Below are 19,405 nucleotides of genomic sequence, written 5' to 3' on the forward strand. Positions count from 1 at the left end.
TATCTCAATTGATCTACCCAACAAGTGGAGGGAAACCAAACTCCCTTAAGAGTGCTCAGTCTAATAATGAATAGCAAATAATTACTTGACATTAGCATCAGCCTATGGATGACAATAAGAAATTATTACATTGCATGTTGGACACAAATGCATATGGATAAACAGTGAAGCCTTTTGACACTTGAGAGATACTTCCTGAAGTCTTATCTTTGTCTCAACAGCACTGCTGCTATAAACAAAGATTATTGTGAACCTGGGGCTTGGATATCAATAAACATACCCTGAAATACTTTGTGGACACTTGAAAGATAGGATAAAATATGCTGTGTTATCATAACATTAACATTAACATTAACATTAACATTAACAATAATAATAATAATTATTATTATAATAATAATTATAATTGTAATTATAATTATAATTATAATTATAATTATAATTATAATTATAATATAAACAAAACAAAATGTGAATGGCGAAGGAAGCTTCATTTTGAATTAAAATGTTAAGTGAAACACTTCCTATTCCATTCCAAACACTTCAGTCAAGCTTTAAAGAACATTCGTTTCGTTTAGTCGTGTCGTCAACCAAAAAAACAAAACAAAAAAAACAAATGAAAGCTTGCAAGAGAAATTCAAAGACATCACAGTGAAACATGTAACTGCATATTTGTGCACAGATATTCAAAAATCACCAACTGAAGGTATCAGCATCATAGGCCAGAAGCACTCTCTCCTGTAAATCAAGAGTGAGCAATGATATAAGAGACTCCTAAAGAACTTTTAAAACCCAATTAAAAACATGGCTGTTTATTCAGGCCTTCCCTCCAGCCAACTCTTGATTTTTTTCTTACTTTTCCTTTTTATCTTTACTGCTGTTCTTGTTTGATTATTATGTATTTGTCTATGTTTTATTATTTGATTTTATATTTGGAAGCCGCCTGGAGTGGTCCGGTGGGCCAGATAGGCGGGGTATAAATAAAATAAATAAATAAATAAATAAATAAATAAATAAATAAATAAATAAATAAATAAATAAATAAACAAACAAACAAACAAACAAACAAACAAACAAACAAACTTAACAGGAAACAAGAACAGAACTGGGCTTTTCTAGAATAACAGCAATGAGAAGTGTGCAGCCAGTATAAATAAAAACATCACTTATAAATAAATAAATAAACAAACAAACAAACACACACACACACACACACACACACACTTCCGCACTTACAGTACTAGCTGAATACTAAATTCTGCTGAGAAGTAAAACAGGTACAGTGGTGCCTCGCTAGACAGTTAGCCCGCATGACCATTTTTTCGCTAGACATTGACTTTTTGCGATCACTATAGCAATTCTCAAAACAGTGATTCCTATGGGGGAATTTGGCTGGACAATGTTTGGTCCCTGCTTCGCAAACTGATTTTCGCTAGACGACGATTTTGACAGCTTCCTCCGTGCTCGGAAAACAGGTGTTTTCGGGACCTAAGATTCGCAAGACAGCGATTTAAACAGCTGATTGGTGGTTCGCAAAGCAGCTTTCCTATGGCCGATCTTCCCCATTGGAACACATTAAACAGGTTTCAATGCATTCCAGTGGGGAAATGCTTTTCGCTAGACAATGATTTTGCTAAACAGCGATTTCAGTGGAATGGATTATCATCATCTAGTGAGGCACCACTGTATTTGTTTCCTATTGTAGTAAATATAAACAGATCTGAAGCTTTGGAAAATGAATAAAAGCATCAGGAAGAAAAGGCCAGCCAAATAATCACCTTTATGCATTTTAAATGAGTGGAATTTTTTTTTAAAATTGCCCACAGGCAACAAATCAGTTTGCACAGCAGTGCAAAGAAGTGCAAGCAGAAGGGACTTCACTATTTCAACTTAAAATTTAATGGAAAGGCAACATACATATGCAAGGCCTTTCTTTAACAACACAACAACATTTGACAAGCAAAAGCTACTTCTAATGTACTTCCACGAGGATATATACACCCAACATATCTCAAGTGGTGTGCTTGAGGAAAATAACCTTTAAGACCCTCAATCAAACCTGCCTTTAAAAGAAAACCTTTTCATGTTACTGGACTTTCTGCTGTGGTCGACCTTCCTAGGATATTTGTCATGTCACACCATCCATTTCCAACACATCTATCATTACCATGAGGATACTGAAACTATTTGAAAAGTATGACTACTCACTAAATGAAGACAGAGACATCTCATGGATCAGGAGAGAGGGCATCACTCATTCCAAAATTTATGCTGAATTCTTGGTTGATGATAGGTCATTTTCTTTCAGTTAAGAACCTTCTTAAGGATAAAGAAGTTTTCTTCCTGCCCTAACAAACCTCAGGAATATTTGGTGTGGACATGAAATAAGGTTTTCTTGGTGGTTGCTTTAGTAACCTCTGTGGATGATTTCATTTGGCCCAGTGGGTGTGGAAATCCTTAGGAAGGAGCTATGCTTGTAAATGTTCAGTGCTGAGAAAGAGGAGATCGAAGAGAAAAGGAGCTTGTGTTTCCCTGAGAGCAGGAATGAGGCCCGTGATTTACCGGCAGATAATGAAATGTCAATGCATGTGTGCATGAAGGGGCATAGAGGGCAAAATTCCTTGTGGTGGCATTGTGCATTTGTATATATTTTTGTATTTTATTTTAAGGGTTTGGGGGTTTTCCTCTTGAAGCTACGTATCTTTGTGCTCTAGTTCATTTCACAAAAGAAGGCTCAAATACAGGGATGCCTTTGTTTGCTTCCTTGTTTTGTTGTTCAGTTAAAGAGATTGTATGGGACTTCTCTGTAAGCATTCCTACATGGAATTTAGGGGCTATATATTAATGTATTATTTTAATTGCTCCTTTTGATTCAAAATTATGTTTCCAATTTTTACAAAGCCAGTTGTGTTTCTAAAACTCATGTTAAACAATTGTCCTGTAGAATAAAGAGTACTGCACTTCGAAGCTATGCAACTCCCCTCATAGGGAGGCTATAATGGTCCGTTCCCCTTTTCTTTCCACCAGCAGACAAATATATTTTTATTCAAACAGACAGTTGGCCACTGATTGAGTCATAAGAGCCTCCAGCAATGGGTGCTGTTTTTCTTATTGTAGTTGTTTTCAAACAGATATTGAAATCATGTTAATTTAGTGTTTTTAATGTAATTATTTATTTAATAATGTTTTAGTCCTGTAATTTGTTGTGCATATCTTTAGGTTACCTTTTTATTTGTTTTTTAATTCATCTTGTAAGCAACCTTGTATTCTGCAAATGAGAAAGGCAATGTACCAATGAAAGAAATAAAGAAAAAAGACTAGTCTGTTGATGAGTTCTGTCTTCAGTCCCTCAGCTCCCGATTCCCTTCCTCTCTAAAGAATTTTTCCACTGGAAAATTCATGATTATTATTTTTTTTACAATAACATAGGTTCAGCAACAATAACTTCGGTAGGACCAATGGGGTCTTCTAACTTCAGAAGACATAGCCATACTTCTTCCTCCAATTTCATGGGTACCCATGAAACCTCTCCTGATTGGTGGGTTTGTATAGAGCTGTACTGTGACTGGCACACAGAATTCCACAAGGGCAGCAAGCCCACTCCCCTTTGGCTGGCTTCTCTAGAACTGACTTGGTGGGTGGGAGTTCCTCAAGTGACCCTCTCTCTTGTAGTATACCATAACCATCCATTCTACCCCTTCTAGGTCAGATAGCTGGACCCTCACCTCTTCTCTGCTGTTCACGTCTTTCTCCCCCCCCCCCCAGTATGAAGGCTTTGGCATGGGCTTGCATACCTTATCTCCTCTCGAGGTAGCTTCATGTGAGCTACCTCCTTAGTCCAGGGGTCTTCTAAACTGATCCATCTTCATCCTACTGGTAGATCCTTCTCCTCCCTCCTCCAGGACCATTCCTCCTATTCCTGTACCCTCTCTACCACCTCAACCCAGTCTATCCCCTCTCTTATCTCCTCTTCCACTATGACGTCTTGCTCTTCTCCCTCTATGATTGGTTCTTTTTCACTTTCTCCAGATTTCCCACCTTGATCATTGTCTCCCATCTGCAGTTTTGGACCTTTCCCACCTTTACTTCCCTCAGATGTTATCTACAACCCTCCTGCAAGCGACAGGAGGCTATACACAGAATCAAAAACCATCTGTGGGGAAGGGCGTGTCACATTCATGGGTCTGACGTAGTCCAGTGCTACTTTCTCACATAGACTTACCAGTTTTTGATATAAAATTGGTCTGTGATGAACCAAACAGGGCTAGTATGGATTTCAACTAGTCAAGAGCAGAGAAAGGAAATTTACAAAAACCTGGCTGATTAGGATAAATCAGGCACACATTATAACTGCTCTACAAGCAAGATGTAGTGGGAGGGGGAAATGGCTTCAAATCAACATATTGAATGAGATTAAATCTGTACAGTAGCTAAAATGCCCATTTGTTTAGCAATTCTGTTTAAACAAATACGTGCATCACAATATGAATATCATTAGCAATGGCAGAGCAGCAATATATAATGACTTAATTCAGAAATTATGCTCCCATGTGTAACCCTGGGCAAGCCACAATTTTTTCTGTCTATCTTTCCCCACAGTAATGTGATATAATGGCATAATGCCCATATCCAGCACCTTAGAAGAACAGCAAGACAGGTATGTGAAAAATGAATCATGCAGACAAGAAACCTTGACATTTTGTGCCTACCCCTCAAGAAATTTGTGGACATTAAACAAGAGTTGCAAACATTGCTTGAATTACGCAGTAATAACTGAGCTGTGCCAAAACAACTTACCACTTTGTGTTGCCAGCAATATGGTGAAAATCCCTGAAGACCTAGAAAATGAAGGTGATAAAAAGGAGTTAAATATCCATACAAATTTCAAAGCTTAACTAAAAGGCTGCTAGTTTTATTGGGGTTTTTTCTTAGATATCTATTTTCAGGATGTCAATAAAAGGCTGGTTTTTAAAACTGAGAGTGATTACTTCCATTAAAAATATCAGGGGTTCTTTGCCTGCAAAAGAAACGTGCATTGGGACATAAAACATGAAGTCCTTTATTTGTTCATATGCCAAGTTATGTGTTCCTCACAAGCACCCCCCCAACCTCCCTGCCCTCAACCTCAACCCTGACCTGATCAAGCTGTGTAGAAATAAAGAGTAATTCATTCCTCCCGCCAGCCTACACTTGGGCCTCTCTTCTGAACAAAGATTATTCACAGTAAACAGTTATTATTTCTGTGCAGGAATGACATATAATCAGCAGATAATTTTAGAGCCATTACACCAATTTTCTCATTTGGCCATTAAAACACAAAAACAAAATGGAGACTAAATAAGCCCCAGAAGCAAACAAACCTGCAGCTAATGAAAATATGATGCTCAAAAATAACAATTAAGTGTTCAGATTACCCAGTACAAAGTAATAAAAACTGCATTCATAATTATGAATTTGAAGTATGATTTCAACATAATTCGCATTCACTGCCACAAAGATAAAGAGCAATAATTATACTCAGTTGTTTGGAAGTGTGGTGCATGCTCTTTTATTCATTGCCACATGCTGTATGAGTGACCACCTGACTTCTTCATTTTTAGAAAGGATTGGAAAGTAATGGAATAACTCTAGCCCTCCAAATATTTGTTGACTACAGCACCAATCATTACTGGTCATTGGCTGAAAGGGATGATAAGAGTCTGAGTCCTAAAAAATTTTTTAAATGGAAAGTGTGCTGCTTATATAAAGCCTCATAGTGCTTAAGGCACTGTCTGGGCAGTTTACAATTCCGTTATGCTACACATTACCTCCTCAGCAAGCTGGCACTGAATTTACTGACCTCAAAAGGATGGAAGGCTTAATCAACCTGTGACAGGCTATCTGGGATTGAACCTGGGTTGTGAGCAGAGTTTTGGCTGCAATTTAACCACTGCCCTTTAGAGCCAGCGTCCCCAACCCCTGGTCCGCAGCCTGGCACCAGGCCATGGCCTTGGCAGGACCAGGCTTCGGAGACCACCCCCTGCACATACACCCCCCATGCACACACACAGAGGCCATCCACATGCACACACGGATGCTCCGCCCACCCATGTGTGCTCCCCACCCAACAGCACATACATGCACGCTCCCACCAATGTGTGTGCCCCACCCACCTGTGCATGCATGCATGCGCACCCTACCCACCCGCACACGGACCCCACCCACCCCAACTGGTCCACGGTTTGGAAAAGGTTGGGGACCACTACTCTAGAGGACTCCAGGTCCCTTGCTGCTGAACTAGCTAGATTCATAGATAATCAAAGGTATGAACTGATTTACACTATTGTGTGGCTAACAACAGTTGTGTCACAATTCTGATGGGAAAAGTTTTCCCCACCTTCTCTATATACCATGTTTGTTACTTACGGCTATTAATTTTGTACAGCTACAGGTGAAGCATTTAGCAAACCAATTGCTAAAATCAAAGCTGCATGTTGAGAAACAACAGATAAGTAAACATTTAGTGTTGGTAGCAAATGCAACAGGGTGATTTGCTTGCTTGTGAAGTTCTAGTTGGATGTTGTTCGAAACAGCATTAGGTGACAATGACTTTGGCTCTGATCTAGTAGTCTGTTCTATGTCTATATTAATATGCAATATTTTTAAAAAAGAATAAAATGTTCAGAAAATACATGAAAAACAGAGAGGGAGGGAGAGACAAGCCCTTTGCAGGGGAACAGCAGGGCCATTTGGCTTGGGCCTCCTCCTTACAGGGGAAATTCATCTCAGCCTAAAGATAAAGCTAAATAAAATTACATTGACATGCATTTTTACATTCAATTCTTTATATAAAAGTATTTTTACTCATCTTCCCACACAATGAGAGGGGTCCAGAACGTGTGTGTGTGTGTGTGTGTGTGTGTGTGTGTGTGTGTGTGTGTGTCTGTGTGTGTGTGTGTGTGTGTGTGTGTGTGTGTGTGTGTGTGTGTGTGAGAGAGAGAGAGAGAGAGAGAGAGAGTTTTGTATTTGCTGAAATGCCCAGCTACATTCCCTTACTATCTACCAGTGTCTCATTACAAGCCCCACTATTTATTTATTTATTTATTTATTGGACTTATATACCGCCCCATAGCGCTACAAGCACTCTCCGGGCGGTTTACAATTTTTTTTTTAATTATACAGGCTACACATTGCCCCCCCCAGCAAGCTGGGTACTCATTTTACCGACCTTGGAAGGATGGAAGGCTGAGTCAACCTTGAGCCGGCTACCTGGGATTTGAACCCCAGGTCGTGAGCACAGTTTTGGCTGCAGTACAGCGTTTTAACCACTGCGCCACGAGGCTCCTAGTGATTACTCAGTACTAGAGATGGGCACGAACTGTCGATTTGGCAGTTCGTGCCAGTTCATTTACTGTCCAAAAAGTGTTTGGCACTTCCCAGCCCTGTCTCCTCTGCTAGGAGGAAGCAGGGCATGGAATTGGGACTCTCTACACCAGCCAAAACACCCCAGATTCAGAGTGGTGGGAATAGCACATTCTCTCAATGCACGTGGCCTCTTTCATAATCCAATAAGCCTCCCAGCATACCCTATTTTTTCAGAGGCATTTTATATTGCCTATTTTGAGCACACGCAGGGGTGATTGCAACAAGTGGACATTTTAACTCCTTGCTGTAGCTATTACCTGTAAAAAAGACTGAATTATTTAACTGTGAAGTCTCATCCAAAGAAATAACTGCAACTATGCATAAATAGGTTTGGAAACAGCTCAGGTAAGTTGACTTCAGAACATGAACACTTGAATTTCTCAAGCAACCTTACACGAAGTCCATTAAGTCCCCAAGTTTTACCTCACAATGAGCAGATCATGTTTGATTCACCACAGAGTTACACATGCCAGAAGAAACTGTTGGTAGTCTAAATATGCAGCCCTACAGGCCTCCAAACATCTGCCCTTGATCCATGGAATCTCTCAAATTACAGCATTCAGTAAAATAAAATGTTCCTAACAAAGTCTTTGTTTTAAAAAGTGAAATAAAGTAAAGCAAAACAAAGTCTTAGAAAACAGGCAGAAATCAAAATAAGCAATATAATTCATGAGCATTTGTTTTTAAAAGATCTCTGAAAACAAAATGCTTGGTTTGTTTGTTTTGGTTCACACTCAATGGGAAATTTGGCAGAGGGGACATTACAAAAAAAATCGAAAGAGGAAGAAAAATCAAAGGTGGGAAAACACTTCTGCTTATAATGGAAATTCTTACTCAGAACCAACACCTCTGCTTCATTGTGCAGGGCCAGCCAGGTTTTTTTAAATGACCCATACAGGATGTTAACAATAACACATAGCATTAATGACTTATATCCACAAAAGGTCATTAACAGGGCCTCTTGGATTCTTCATTTTACTTATCCTGTCAATAAAGTGCTTTGTTAAACTCTTGCTCTGGTCTAATCAGGACAAAAAAGGAGGCAAAAATAACAAAAACAGGAGATATAATGAACTGGGGCCAAGGAAGGAGAGATTGTACAGTAAAACTGTGACATATATAATACGGTGTTGCTAACAACACACTCCCTATAACTTATATAAAATATCAGTCAAAGTCCAAAAGTATGATTTTCTGCTCACTAAGATCACAACATGGTTTTAACATACACTCTGTCACAGAATCAGAGCACAATGGAAGTAGCAGCAATCATTCACTGCAAATCTGTGTTCCTCATCTTTGAGCTAACAAAGATAATTAAAATTCTCCACAGAGAGAAAAAGGCAAAACCATAAACACAGCAAAGAAGGGTTAGTAATAGTCCTGCAGGTAAGGCAAGTAATTAGAGTAGTTAATTTCCCAAACCAAAAGAAGTCATCAAAATTCCATTAGATGCTACATGCACATCCCTGAATCCATTGCCTGCTTCTTCAAAAGAAAAGAAACATGCCCATGTCAAGGAATACGAATAAGAATAAATATTATTCTATAGAGCTTGAAGGGACCTTATGGATCATCAAGTCCATCCCCTGTCAAGGAGACACAGTGGGGAATCGAACTCCAAACCAGATCTAAACCATCATCTGTCCAGCAGTTCAAATGACAGGAGATCACTTATGTGCTGCTATAATATCCATAATTTAGCACCAAGAATGTTACTAACATTAACTACTCTAGTTACTAACTGGAGATCATATTGTTAAATTTCAGTGAGTCATATCTACATTTTTAAATTTCCAAAGCTTTTGATGTTATCAACCCATGCATCATCCCACTGCTAGAAAACACCACATTTCCTCACCTCACACATAGTTAAATCCAAATGCCTATCTCTGTCTCAGGACAACACTTCCCATCACAATTCTCTCCAGACCAAATGCTCACTAATATGTATGTAGAAGTTTTGTAATTGTTATTGTTGTTCATTTAATTTGGCTTTTAGGCTTTAATTCTATCACACGTTGATGCTCTGATGGCATTAGTGACCAGGCAATGGGTGTGGATATTACTGAAACAAAATAAATGTTTATCAGATATATTTATTGATGTTCGATAATTTCATTACCCTTGATCACCTTCCACCTTCCTCCTCAATGTTAAACCTCTTATGAAGAGAACAGTTTCTTCAAAACATAGTTCCCAGTAAAGTGGGCAGATGTGTGTTTTTGGATGACCGCTTTTGGAGTACATCTATTTTGCCTGAGGAATTCTGGGAGATGGAGTCCTCTGCACACCTCTAGATCTTAAATGTGTATTCTAAATCACTGAGTCAACTACCTTTCTTTTCTTGTTTAAACATGCTTGTTAGATGAAACCCCATTCTAACCCTTGTAGGGATTAGAAACATATGCCCATATGTAGAGGGGAGTGCTGTATTTTCGTCCCCTCCATCTTCACTTCCATTGCAGAATGATAACTTGAAAAGACAGAGAGCCTCCACTTTCTGCGAGGATTCTTCATGTGAATCAGCAACTTAATTTTTCAGGGTCCTGACACACATGGAGAGCCACCACAGAGAGGAGAGGCTTCCCTTCTCAGATTCCTCTTGTGGAACAGTTAAGGAAATGACAACAAGGAGGGGAAGGGCAATTACAAGACCATTAACATTGCTATTAAAATGCAATTAAAATTAAACCATTTACATCCCCTTATTAAAATACTAATCTTGTACTGTATCTTTGAAATTATTGCACAAATATTATAGGATGGGTTGTATGTATACCATTAAGTCTAAATGTATGCCTACTACAGCTGTGGAGAAACAGCATTTTGTATCTGGTACTACCAGTGGTTTTTACAGTTCTCTGGATTAAAATAGACTCAGTGTAGAAGGCAACTCAGATGAATAACTCTGAAATAAACCAAGCAGGAGAGAGATGAACCCAAGAAGGCAAATGGATTTAGATAATAATTTTGATTGCAGTGAAGTGAGGATGGGTGGGTGGCTTCAGGGGCTTGAATGGATAAATCATTGCGGTGAGGAGGAAGAGGGAGAATGAATGGCTTGCCACTGCTACATATAAATTACTTTCAACTGTACTATGTCAGCTGTGGAAAGAGGAGAACTGATTAACTAAGCCTGATATTAACTGACTGAAAATCAATAGCCAAACATAATAATTCATACACCTGAAATGTATTTCAAAGGTCATTTCTTTCAATGGCTGGTAGTTAGTCTTGGTGAGATAGACCAGAGGGTGAGACATAGGGCAACCAACATTAAAAAATAAATCCTACTGCTCAGCAGAGCAATTCAAGGTGGTCTTGCTAAAGACATAATAAGGCACCACCAGGGAGGAGGAGGATTCTTTTTGTTTTTAACATTATAAGCTGCTTTGGGTTCCCTTGAGGAGGAAGGCAAAGTAGAAATATTTTAAATTAATCAGTCATGTCCTATCCCCTCTCCATCAGCAAAAAAAGAGAGAAGGACTTCTGAATCAACTACAATCTAATCTGCACTGGGGTACATACATAATTTTACAGATAATGCATATGATAAGACAGATGCCTGTCTTGAGCCTTATGCTTGGCAGCTGAAACTGCTCTGTGGTCTGTCATAGAAACTATTAGGTTGATGATTACCAGGTATGCTGCTTTTTCTGTAGTCATATGCATCTCTGCAATATCCTCTCCACACCTGGGAAAATATCTGCTTCTCCCCTTGGTGGCCCTTAGCCAGGAGCTGAAGATCTTTTCATTCTCTTAATCCTTTAGAGACTTCAAGATACCTCAGACAAACAGAGAACAGAAGTAGGTATATTAAAAGAGAAAGTGATGACAAAGACATAAGGAAAAAGGAAATAAGTCTTTCAAGTATTTTGAATTGTTAGTTAACACTCAAGGAAGAGAGTATGAACCATTGAAGAGCCAAGTCTGTTCTATCCATAGACACTCTCCATGCTAGTCAGAACCCATTTTTTCTGCATTCTGGTTCACATGAAGAGATTTTGAATATATAGAAAGCTCTCGTCTTCAGACCTATCAATTTTCATGAAACCAAAGTGGCATGGAGAGATTGGAACTAGTATGCTCAGTGCTTTGTGTGCTAACTAAATACAGTATAGTTAAGACCACATTGGTTTAGGTCTTTAGTTTTCCCTTTTTTCTGTCTCCATCATCACTTCCTCCTGTAATGCGTCTGAATAAGGATTAAGACTGAAGTGAAAGCATGAAGCCCAGGAACATTTAAAAAAACTAGTATTCATGGTTAGGCTGTATCAAACACTTAACAGAGGTTCTTGCAGACTGAAGCCGGTGAACACAAGGAAAGGCAATAATCTCAAAGCTGACTTGAATGAATACACTTGTTGCTTATGATAGCCTCCTTCCAGAGATGGTAAGCATGAATTTGCCTTGATCAAGGGCACTAACCTATATTGTTATTGTATTCACGAAGGCTTTCACAGCCATGACAGAGTTTCTACTCCAGTCCTTTGAAGATGCCGGCTACAGAGACTGGTGAAATGTCAGGAAGAACAACCTTCAGAACACGGCCAAAGAGCCCGAACAACCCACAACAGCCATTATATTGTTATTATTAGGAATTAGAATTTCTCCAATCTTGGCCTGAACAATGAGAATCTGGAATTCTTCAAGCAACCAAGCATGCCATTAAAGTCTAAAAGCAAGGGCACACAAAGGTGCCAATTCCTCTGTTGTAGTATACTGTAAATCTTAAATGTTCTGAACTTTTCTGCAACATATCATGGCATCTTTTCTTTATTCTACCTTAGAGCAGTTAAATAAATCAGTGGTTCTTAACCTTTGTTACTCGGATGTTTTTGAACTGCAACTCCCAGAAACCCCAGCCAGCACAGTTGGTGGTGAAGGCTTCTGGGAGTTGCAGTCCAAAACTCCTGAGTAACCCAAGGTTAAGAACCAGTGAAATAAATGATACTTCATCTACGTCTAAAAGCCTTGGTGTCTCAAGCGGCTCCAATCACACCCAGGCAAACCACAGTGTAGATCTGCTAGAGTCCTGTCATGAAACTGACTCTCTGTGCTCAGAATACCCAGTTACATGTTTCAAACACAATAGAGTATTTCTGCACGAGTCATTACAGTTGACCTTGTTTTCAAATATGAAATATTTCAAACTGATTGCAACATTATGGATTAGTATATACCTAGTTTCTACTGGCAACTATAGAAGACACAGAGCTCATTAATTGAGTTGAGTTTATTGTACAGGCATAGACCCAAAAGTACAAGGATAAAAACATTACATAAAATATACAAAATAAGTTAGATATTAGTAGATAACAGGAATATAAAACTTGAATCATGCAGCTGTCTTAACACAACACTTTACGGATTCTTAAAACTGAGAATAAAAACTTAACCACTGACTGTGATATTAAATGGTTCTCTCCGGACAGCAGAAACTTCAGGTAGTCTGCGGGAGGTATACTAATGCATTTACACATTATTGGGTAGAGGTAACGGATACGTTCAGACGTATATAAACTACATTCTAGAATGGTGTGTGCCAGAGACTCAACTGTTTCTTCCCCACAGGATCATATCCTTTCTCCATAAGGAATGCTATTAAAGCGCCCTTTTAACAAGGCTTACAGAAAGCAATTAAACCTAGCCCTTGAGAAGACAAAACGATACCTTGGTACATTGATCTGATATAGATAATTTGGTAACTTGGGAAAGTTAAAATTTATACCAAAGTACGCTCATTATTCAAAGTGTTCCAGACAGAAAAGACAGGAGCTGGGAGGGCCTACTCCTAACTTACTAATTCACAGAAGCATCTGAAAAATCCTGAGGAATCGACCATTTGAAGTTTTTGTGCCCTGTTACACTCTCTTATGAACTACGTATTGATGCTTTTGAACTGTGGTGCTGGAGGAGACTCTTGAGAGTCCCCTGGACTGCAAAGAGAACAAACCTATCCATTTTGAAGGAAATTAACCCTGAGTGCTCACTGGATAGACAGATCCTGAAGCTGAGGCTCCAATACTTTGGCCATCTCATGAGAAGAGAAGACTCCCTGGAAAAGACCCTGATGTTGGGAAAGTGTGAAGGCAAGAGGAGAAGGGGATGACAGAGGACAAGATGGTTGGACAGTGTCATTGAAGCTACCAACATGAATTTGACCCAACTCTGGGAGGCAGTGGAAGACAGGAGGGCCTGCCATGCTCTGGTCCATGGGGTCACAAAGAGTCGGACACGAATTAACAACTAAACAACAACAATGAAAAAGAAAGAAAGAAAAAGAAAATGGCATTCTCTGGAATGCGAAGAACCCAAAATGAAAGAAACATCTATATTTTTATCATACATATCCCTAGGAATTAACCAATCTCAATTCTATAACACCACAATTTAATCTCAGTTTCCTATTATAAAATTGGCACATACTGTATTTCCCAAGTGAAAGATAATTCCACAGTGCAAGCAGTCTGTCTAGAACAGGAGGGAGCGAAATGTATCCTGCAGGTTGCATGTTGTCCCCCATGCCCATTTCTGGTGCCCTCAGCACTGTTGGGTCCCCAAAGCCCACAGACTAAATTTCAGGGGGCAAAAGGGCAATATTGTTATGTTTTGAGAGGCCTCCTATACCCCAGCGCCCACATATCTGCTTTTTTTAAGGTCACAAGAAGACATATGATGGCTTCCCTGGTTTTATTTAATTAGTTAATTTTAGTTAAACAAATTTTTGAGAAGACAAAAACCCACTGGCACAACATCTACAGTATACAACCACTAAATTTTTTAACTGTATAATACTAAGTAAATTAAATAGGTACATTGGGAAATTGCAGTGCTGGCAAATATGAAAACTGACCCTCAGTTCTAATGGGTTGCCCACTCTGACCTAAAACAATAAATGAACATACAGGTTCCATCAATACACTTATGCACACATCAGCTGCATGCAAAACAGCATCCCAAGAATGTGCAGAAACAATTCATAGTGTGGGTTCCCAAGTACTCCCTCCAGATCAAGAGATCTGAATATGCAGAAAAAATGATCTTTTAATTGAATCCACCTGTGTTACTTTGCTCCAGGACACTATCATTTTCCCCAACTGACTAAACTGTTTTTCCAATTGTGTGCCTTTTTAAGCCATTCACATATTTAAACATCCCCAACAGGTATGTGCACATTTTATTTTGTTGCAATGCCCCGTAAGCTTTGCAGATGACAAACTCTTGGGGTGAAGTGCATTTCCTCTTGCAGCAAGCCTTGAAAGTTACAAAATGATATAGCACAAAATGTAAGAACGATCAAATTTGCTTCTAATAGAATGAATTCTCACATCCCTGATTTCCTGGGCATAAAGAAAAACAGATCTTTATTTTCCACACCATTTTTAAAAAACAAACTGCACGTATAACATGCAAAATAAATCTATCTTTTGAACAGAAAATTCCATGTAAATTAAAATCATTGCAGGAGATCTGGATTTTGAAAAACTATTACAGTATTTTCACACATTCTTTTACACATATCAGAAACACATGTTCGTAAAAGCTTATATTTGCTGAAGAGCAAAATGGCCCACCTAGTAGAAAGCAGAAAAATAAAGTTAAGTTTTTAGTTGCCTCATTAGAGTCTTCTTGTTATCCTGTGATATCTAAAGAGGTTTGTGTCTTGCTACTGCTGGAGGCACTGAGATGCATCTGTCTTGCACCATACTGTCATATGTGTGGTTCTTCTGTGTCTCCCCAGTTGTGACTTACCTGTGCATGAGATAGAAGGCAGAACCCCATTTATCAAGATCCTGGGTCACACAAAGTATTCTCTGCCTCTTTGCTTGAATGCAGCCAGATTTCTACACCAGAAATGCCTGTTAAATACGTGTCTTAAGCCAGGTTCAGAATACATTTGGACACTGTAAGTAAATTGAGCACATGCAGCCCCATCATCACCCCACTCTGAGTTGTCACACATTCTTCCAAAGGCCTAGACAGGGCTTAGGCTCCAAATCATCATTTCAATGAACAAAAACTTGGAAGTTCTTGTCTAGAACTAAGTGCAGGATAGAAGGGTCTTCATTTTCAAGGTGATATTGCCTAACTTAAACCTGGAACTCCAAAGTTAAAAATAACGAGGAAGTCTAAGTTAGTTGTACAGCCAACCTAATGAGCATGCCAAAATGTAACACAGAGAACTAGTACAAAATTTAATATATCTTTATTTAATGAGAAAGCGGCTAGCCAGCTAATCATTCTTCTGTATCGAATAATCAGCTGTAAGCCTGCAACAGTTATTTATTCATACCTACAATACTTAAGACAGTGTTTCCCAGCCTTTTTTGAGTCATGCCTTCCCTTTTATAATAGCCAAGTAACCGGAGACCCCCCCCACGCTGCTCCACCATCTGTTGTTTTTTTCTGGTAGATCTGGTATGTTGCTCTATTAAAAAAAATTGGGACCATCCTTGCAGGTCTGACTTTCCCAGTAGCAGATAGTACCACTGCTTTCCCTCCCAGACCAAACTGTCCAATAATTCTCTGATGTCTGCTGCTGCCGCCACCACCGCCACCTTTTTGATGACAGAATCAGACTTTAGCAGCCTGGGAGTATTTAAGAGAGTAGGTGACACACAGCAGTGCTTTCTGGCTTCCTTCTACCTGTTCCATCCACCCATGAAAGAGGAACTGAAATAACAGCAGCACCGAACTGCTTTCTTTTCCCTTTCCTTCCTCCCTCTCCTCCCCAGGCTGGTGGAGGAAAAGGGGAGGGGGACCAGAAAGGAAGTGTTGAGTGAGAAAGCAAAGGAAGTGAATGTGCAGACAGGCCCTTTTGAGGAACAGTAGCCACTCTTCCTTAAATTGGCTCATAAGGCTCAAGCTCCACAACCTTCCCTCTGGAGAGGTCTCGTTGGGTTTTGCCCACAACCCATGTTCTGCCATGTTGGACTGTGTGGCCAGAGCTAAAGCAACCCCTGGAAAACACTTTACGACCCCTTGGGGGGTAATGACCCACAGGTTGAAAACTCGTGGCCCTTTTGAGAAAAATGTATAAAAATGAGGGAGGTCAGGGTTGTACTCATGAAGTGATCTCAGCTATATTAATCTGAAACTACATTTTGGCCCTGTCTGCACAGCGGCAGGGAAAAAGTTTCTGCACCTAGGCCAGTCTGCATATAACTAGGTGGATCTTTCAGGATACTGGACTAGCCAAAGCTACAATATGTCTATAGGCTCTGTATATGAGCTGGAATGAACATGCAGAGGAAAAGGAACAGTAAGTAAGACGTCAACATAAACACACACTTTCAGGTTGTTTATTCATTAAGAGCGCTATCCATGAGCAAACATAATTACTCAAGAGATGCTCAACCTCCTGTCCTTAAATGCTACAGGACCATGTGTGTCTATGACCTTAGTTCTCTTGTCTGAACTATTAAATCCTTAATTTTAGTTTATAAGTTGAGCATACTCATTTTCACTTTGATATTAGCAGGACCTCTTGCAACAGGAATTAACAAAACATTTTGTTTTAGTATCCCAAGACGTTGGTAAATACAGTGTTAAGTACTGTGGAAGCTAGCACATATTAGTACTATCTGTTTTTCAGTGTGATGGTGTGTAATATATTAGACAAGTTCCAATAGCCACTGAATGGCATACAATTTGTAAACACAATTTGGGGAAAAGCCATCCTGTTCTACAATCTAATAACTGAACTGTCTGGGCAAGTAGATTCACACAACTGAAGTAGAAGATAACTGCAACTGTCTTCCTAAAATAAATGAAAGTTCAGGTATAGCATTTGTAATGGGTTATATAGGATAAGGAAATTATATATATATAGCAGCTTGTAGCTGAAGGACAGTAGGTTTATATATATATTTTATAAACCTACTGTCCTTCAGCTACAAGCTGCTAGTTTTGTTCCTGCATTGATTCTCTGATTCCTTCAGGTCCAGCAATCTGAGGTTGAAATCTTATTTTACAGCTCTGACTTGGAAATGTCTCTTGTCTTCAACATTTGATGCTGTTGCCACGTTGACCTATTCCATGTTAACTCCAGGTACACAAACACCAGCTAAGCCACTCATGTCATATTATTTGTAACAGAAAAATGAATACCTTTTGTATCAAAAAATAACCGATACAGTGAAAAAGCAGTATTGTTAGGTTTTTTTAAGTTATACTTCTTTACAACTTAAAATACATAAGGGACGTGGTGGCACTGCGGGCTAAACCGCAGGAGCCTGTGCTGCAGGGTCAGAACACCAAGCAGTCGTAAGATCGAATCCACGTGACGGAGTGAGCTCCCGTTGCTTGTCCCAGCTCCCGCCAACCTAGCGGTTCGAAAGCATGCAAATGCAAGTAGATAGATAGGGACCACCTCCGTGGGAAGGTAACAGCGTTCCGTGTCTAAGTCACACTGGCCCTGTGACCACGGAAGATTGTCTTCGGAAAAAAAAAAAACGCTGGCTCTATGGCTTGGAAACAGGGATGAGCACCGCCCCCTAGAGTCGAACACGACTGGACAAAAATTGTCAAGGGGAACCTTTACCTTTACCTTTATACAACTTAAAATATTATGATAATGTATTGTTTTCAGCTTTTATACTGTTCATTTTTAATACTGTTAGCTGCCTTGGATTCTTTTTAGGAGAAAGGAAGGGTGAAAATATTTTCAATAAATAAAATAATTAAAATGAATAACACAGTGGCTTAGGTCTCTGGCTGTGCTGCCAGAGGTTGGGAGTTCAGTGTGCCTCCTTGAGAGGGGCTGGACTCGATGATCCAGAGGGTCCCTTCCAGCACTGAGGCTCAAAGATTATTATCCAAAGGTGATAAATGAAATGAAACAGATGGTAAAAAGAGATGTGCATATATGGTGGCCTTAACATTGAAATCCTAACACCAAAATAAGGATTTGTAGATCTAACAGCATTTGTGAGTCCTGCAAGTTGAAGTCTCTGTCCTGTTGTCTGGCCTACTTCCACCTGAGCTTGGAGGCAGGACCATGACCCATTCTACTTAAAAAGATGGCCACTGATTCTGCCAGAAATGCCTATAGACTGTCAGGTTAGGTTTTTGCTGAGGATTCATGGAAGTAGCAACATTAAGCTTTTTGTCATATGTACCATTTTTGCTGTTATTCGGACTTTTCTTTCTGTCTCAATTCTATTTTATTAGGTTTTACTGTGATTTAAGTGTCTAAGCCTAGAGCACATTAATTCATGTGAGATGTTTAGTCCATTTGGATATGCAACTATTTAAATCCTGACTTATATATGTTATTGAATTATATGGAAATACTGTATTCCCTGATGCTGATGAAAGCCACTTTGAGAAGCATCATTCAAACCCATTATGGTGACTGATTGACTGATTTACCATCTTACAGTCCTTTCAAATGTCCAAAATTTTCAGTCACATATTTTTGTAATTCTTAAAATAAATATCGTTATCTCCATACTGCAGCTGCAGCTGGGAAGGTGGCCTGCATAAAGCCACCTAGTTTTGCACCTTGGTCTCTTCCACAGAATGTTATACCAACTCTATAATGACCACTCTGGCCAACACATACTTTTGAGGGTCAAACTGGATGATATGTACAATGTGTGAATGAATAAATTTCATGCAAGTGCTTTAGCAAATTAGCACAGCATGAGGAAATTGTGAAAGTATGTTCCAGAGTGGGATTAACTGTTTTCTGTAACAATTTTAATAAATCCACACTAATGGTGGTACCAATGGGCAGTTTCCATCCCAGGGCAAAGAGTGTTATCAAGTAGGATAATAATTGCATTAGTATTAGAGTTCAGGTGGGAAAATCCATCTATGATACTTGCTTTTGGAGGTATCTACTGTAATTCATAGGACGCCGTAAGTCAGAAAGGATTTTACAACACATAATTGTTTCAGAGATGTTTCCCAGGCTGAACCAGACTCAGCTGGAGAACAAGTATCTTGGTCTATTCTAATCTTAGCAGGTTTAGGAGAATTCTCCAGGGAA

The 19,405-nt window shown here is 39.3% G+C and overlaps 2 protein-coding genes across 13 annotated transcripts in view; one reads left to right on the plus strand and one right to left on the minus strand.

Moving 5' to 3' along the window:
* Positions 1–19,405, minus strand: part of USP25 (ubiquitin specific peptidase 25) — a 412,805-nt gene that overhangs the window by 181,781 nt on the left and 211,619 nt on the right. For 10 of the 12 annotated variants that reach the window (XM_078388974.1, XM_020785423.3, XM_078388967.1 and 7 more), the window contains one exon: positions 4,798–4,838. The gene's annotated coding sequence lies outside the window, so the exon portion shown is untranslated. Of the gene's footprint in view, positions 1–4,797; positions 4,839–11,046; positions 11,193–19,405 lie in introns of all 12 variants that reach the window. The other 2 variants (XM_078388968.1, XM_078388966.1) reach the window with 1 other exon arrangement.
* Positions 1–19,405, plus strand: part of LOC144587747 (uncharacterized) — a 117,972-nt gene that overhangs the window by 41,667 nt on the left and 56,900 nt on the right. The window lies entirely within an intron of this gene.

Source organism: Pogona vitticeps, chromosome 3 (assembly GCF_051106095.1).
Source record: "Pogona vitticeps strain Pit_001003342236 chromosome 3, PviZW2.1, whole genome shotgun sequence".
In the NCBI taxonomy this organism is placed as follows: Eukaryota; Metazoa; Chordata; class Lepidosauria; order Squamata; family Agamidae; genus Pogona; species Pogona vitticeps.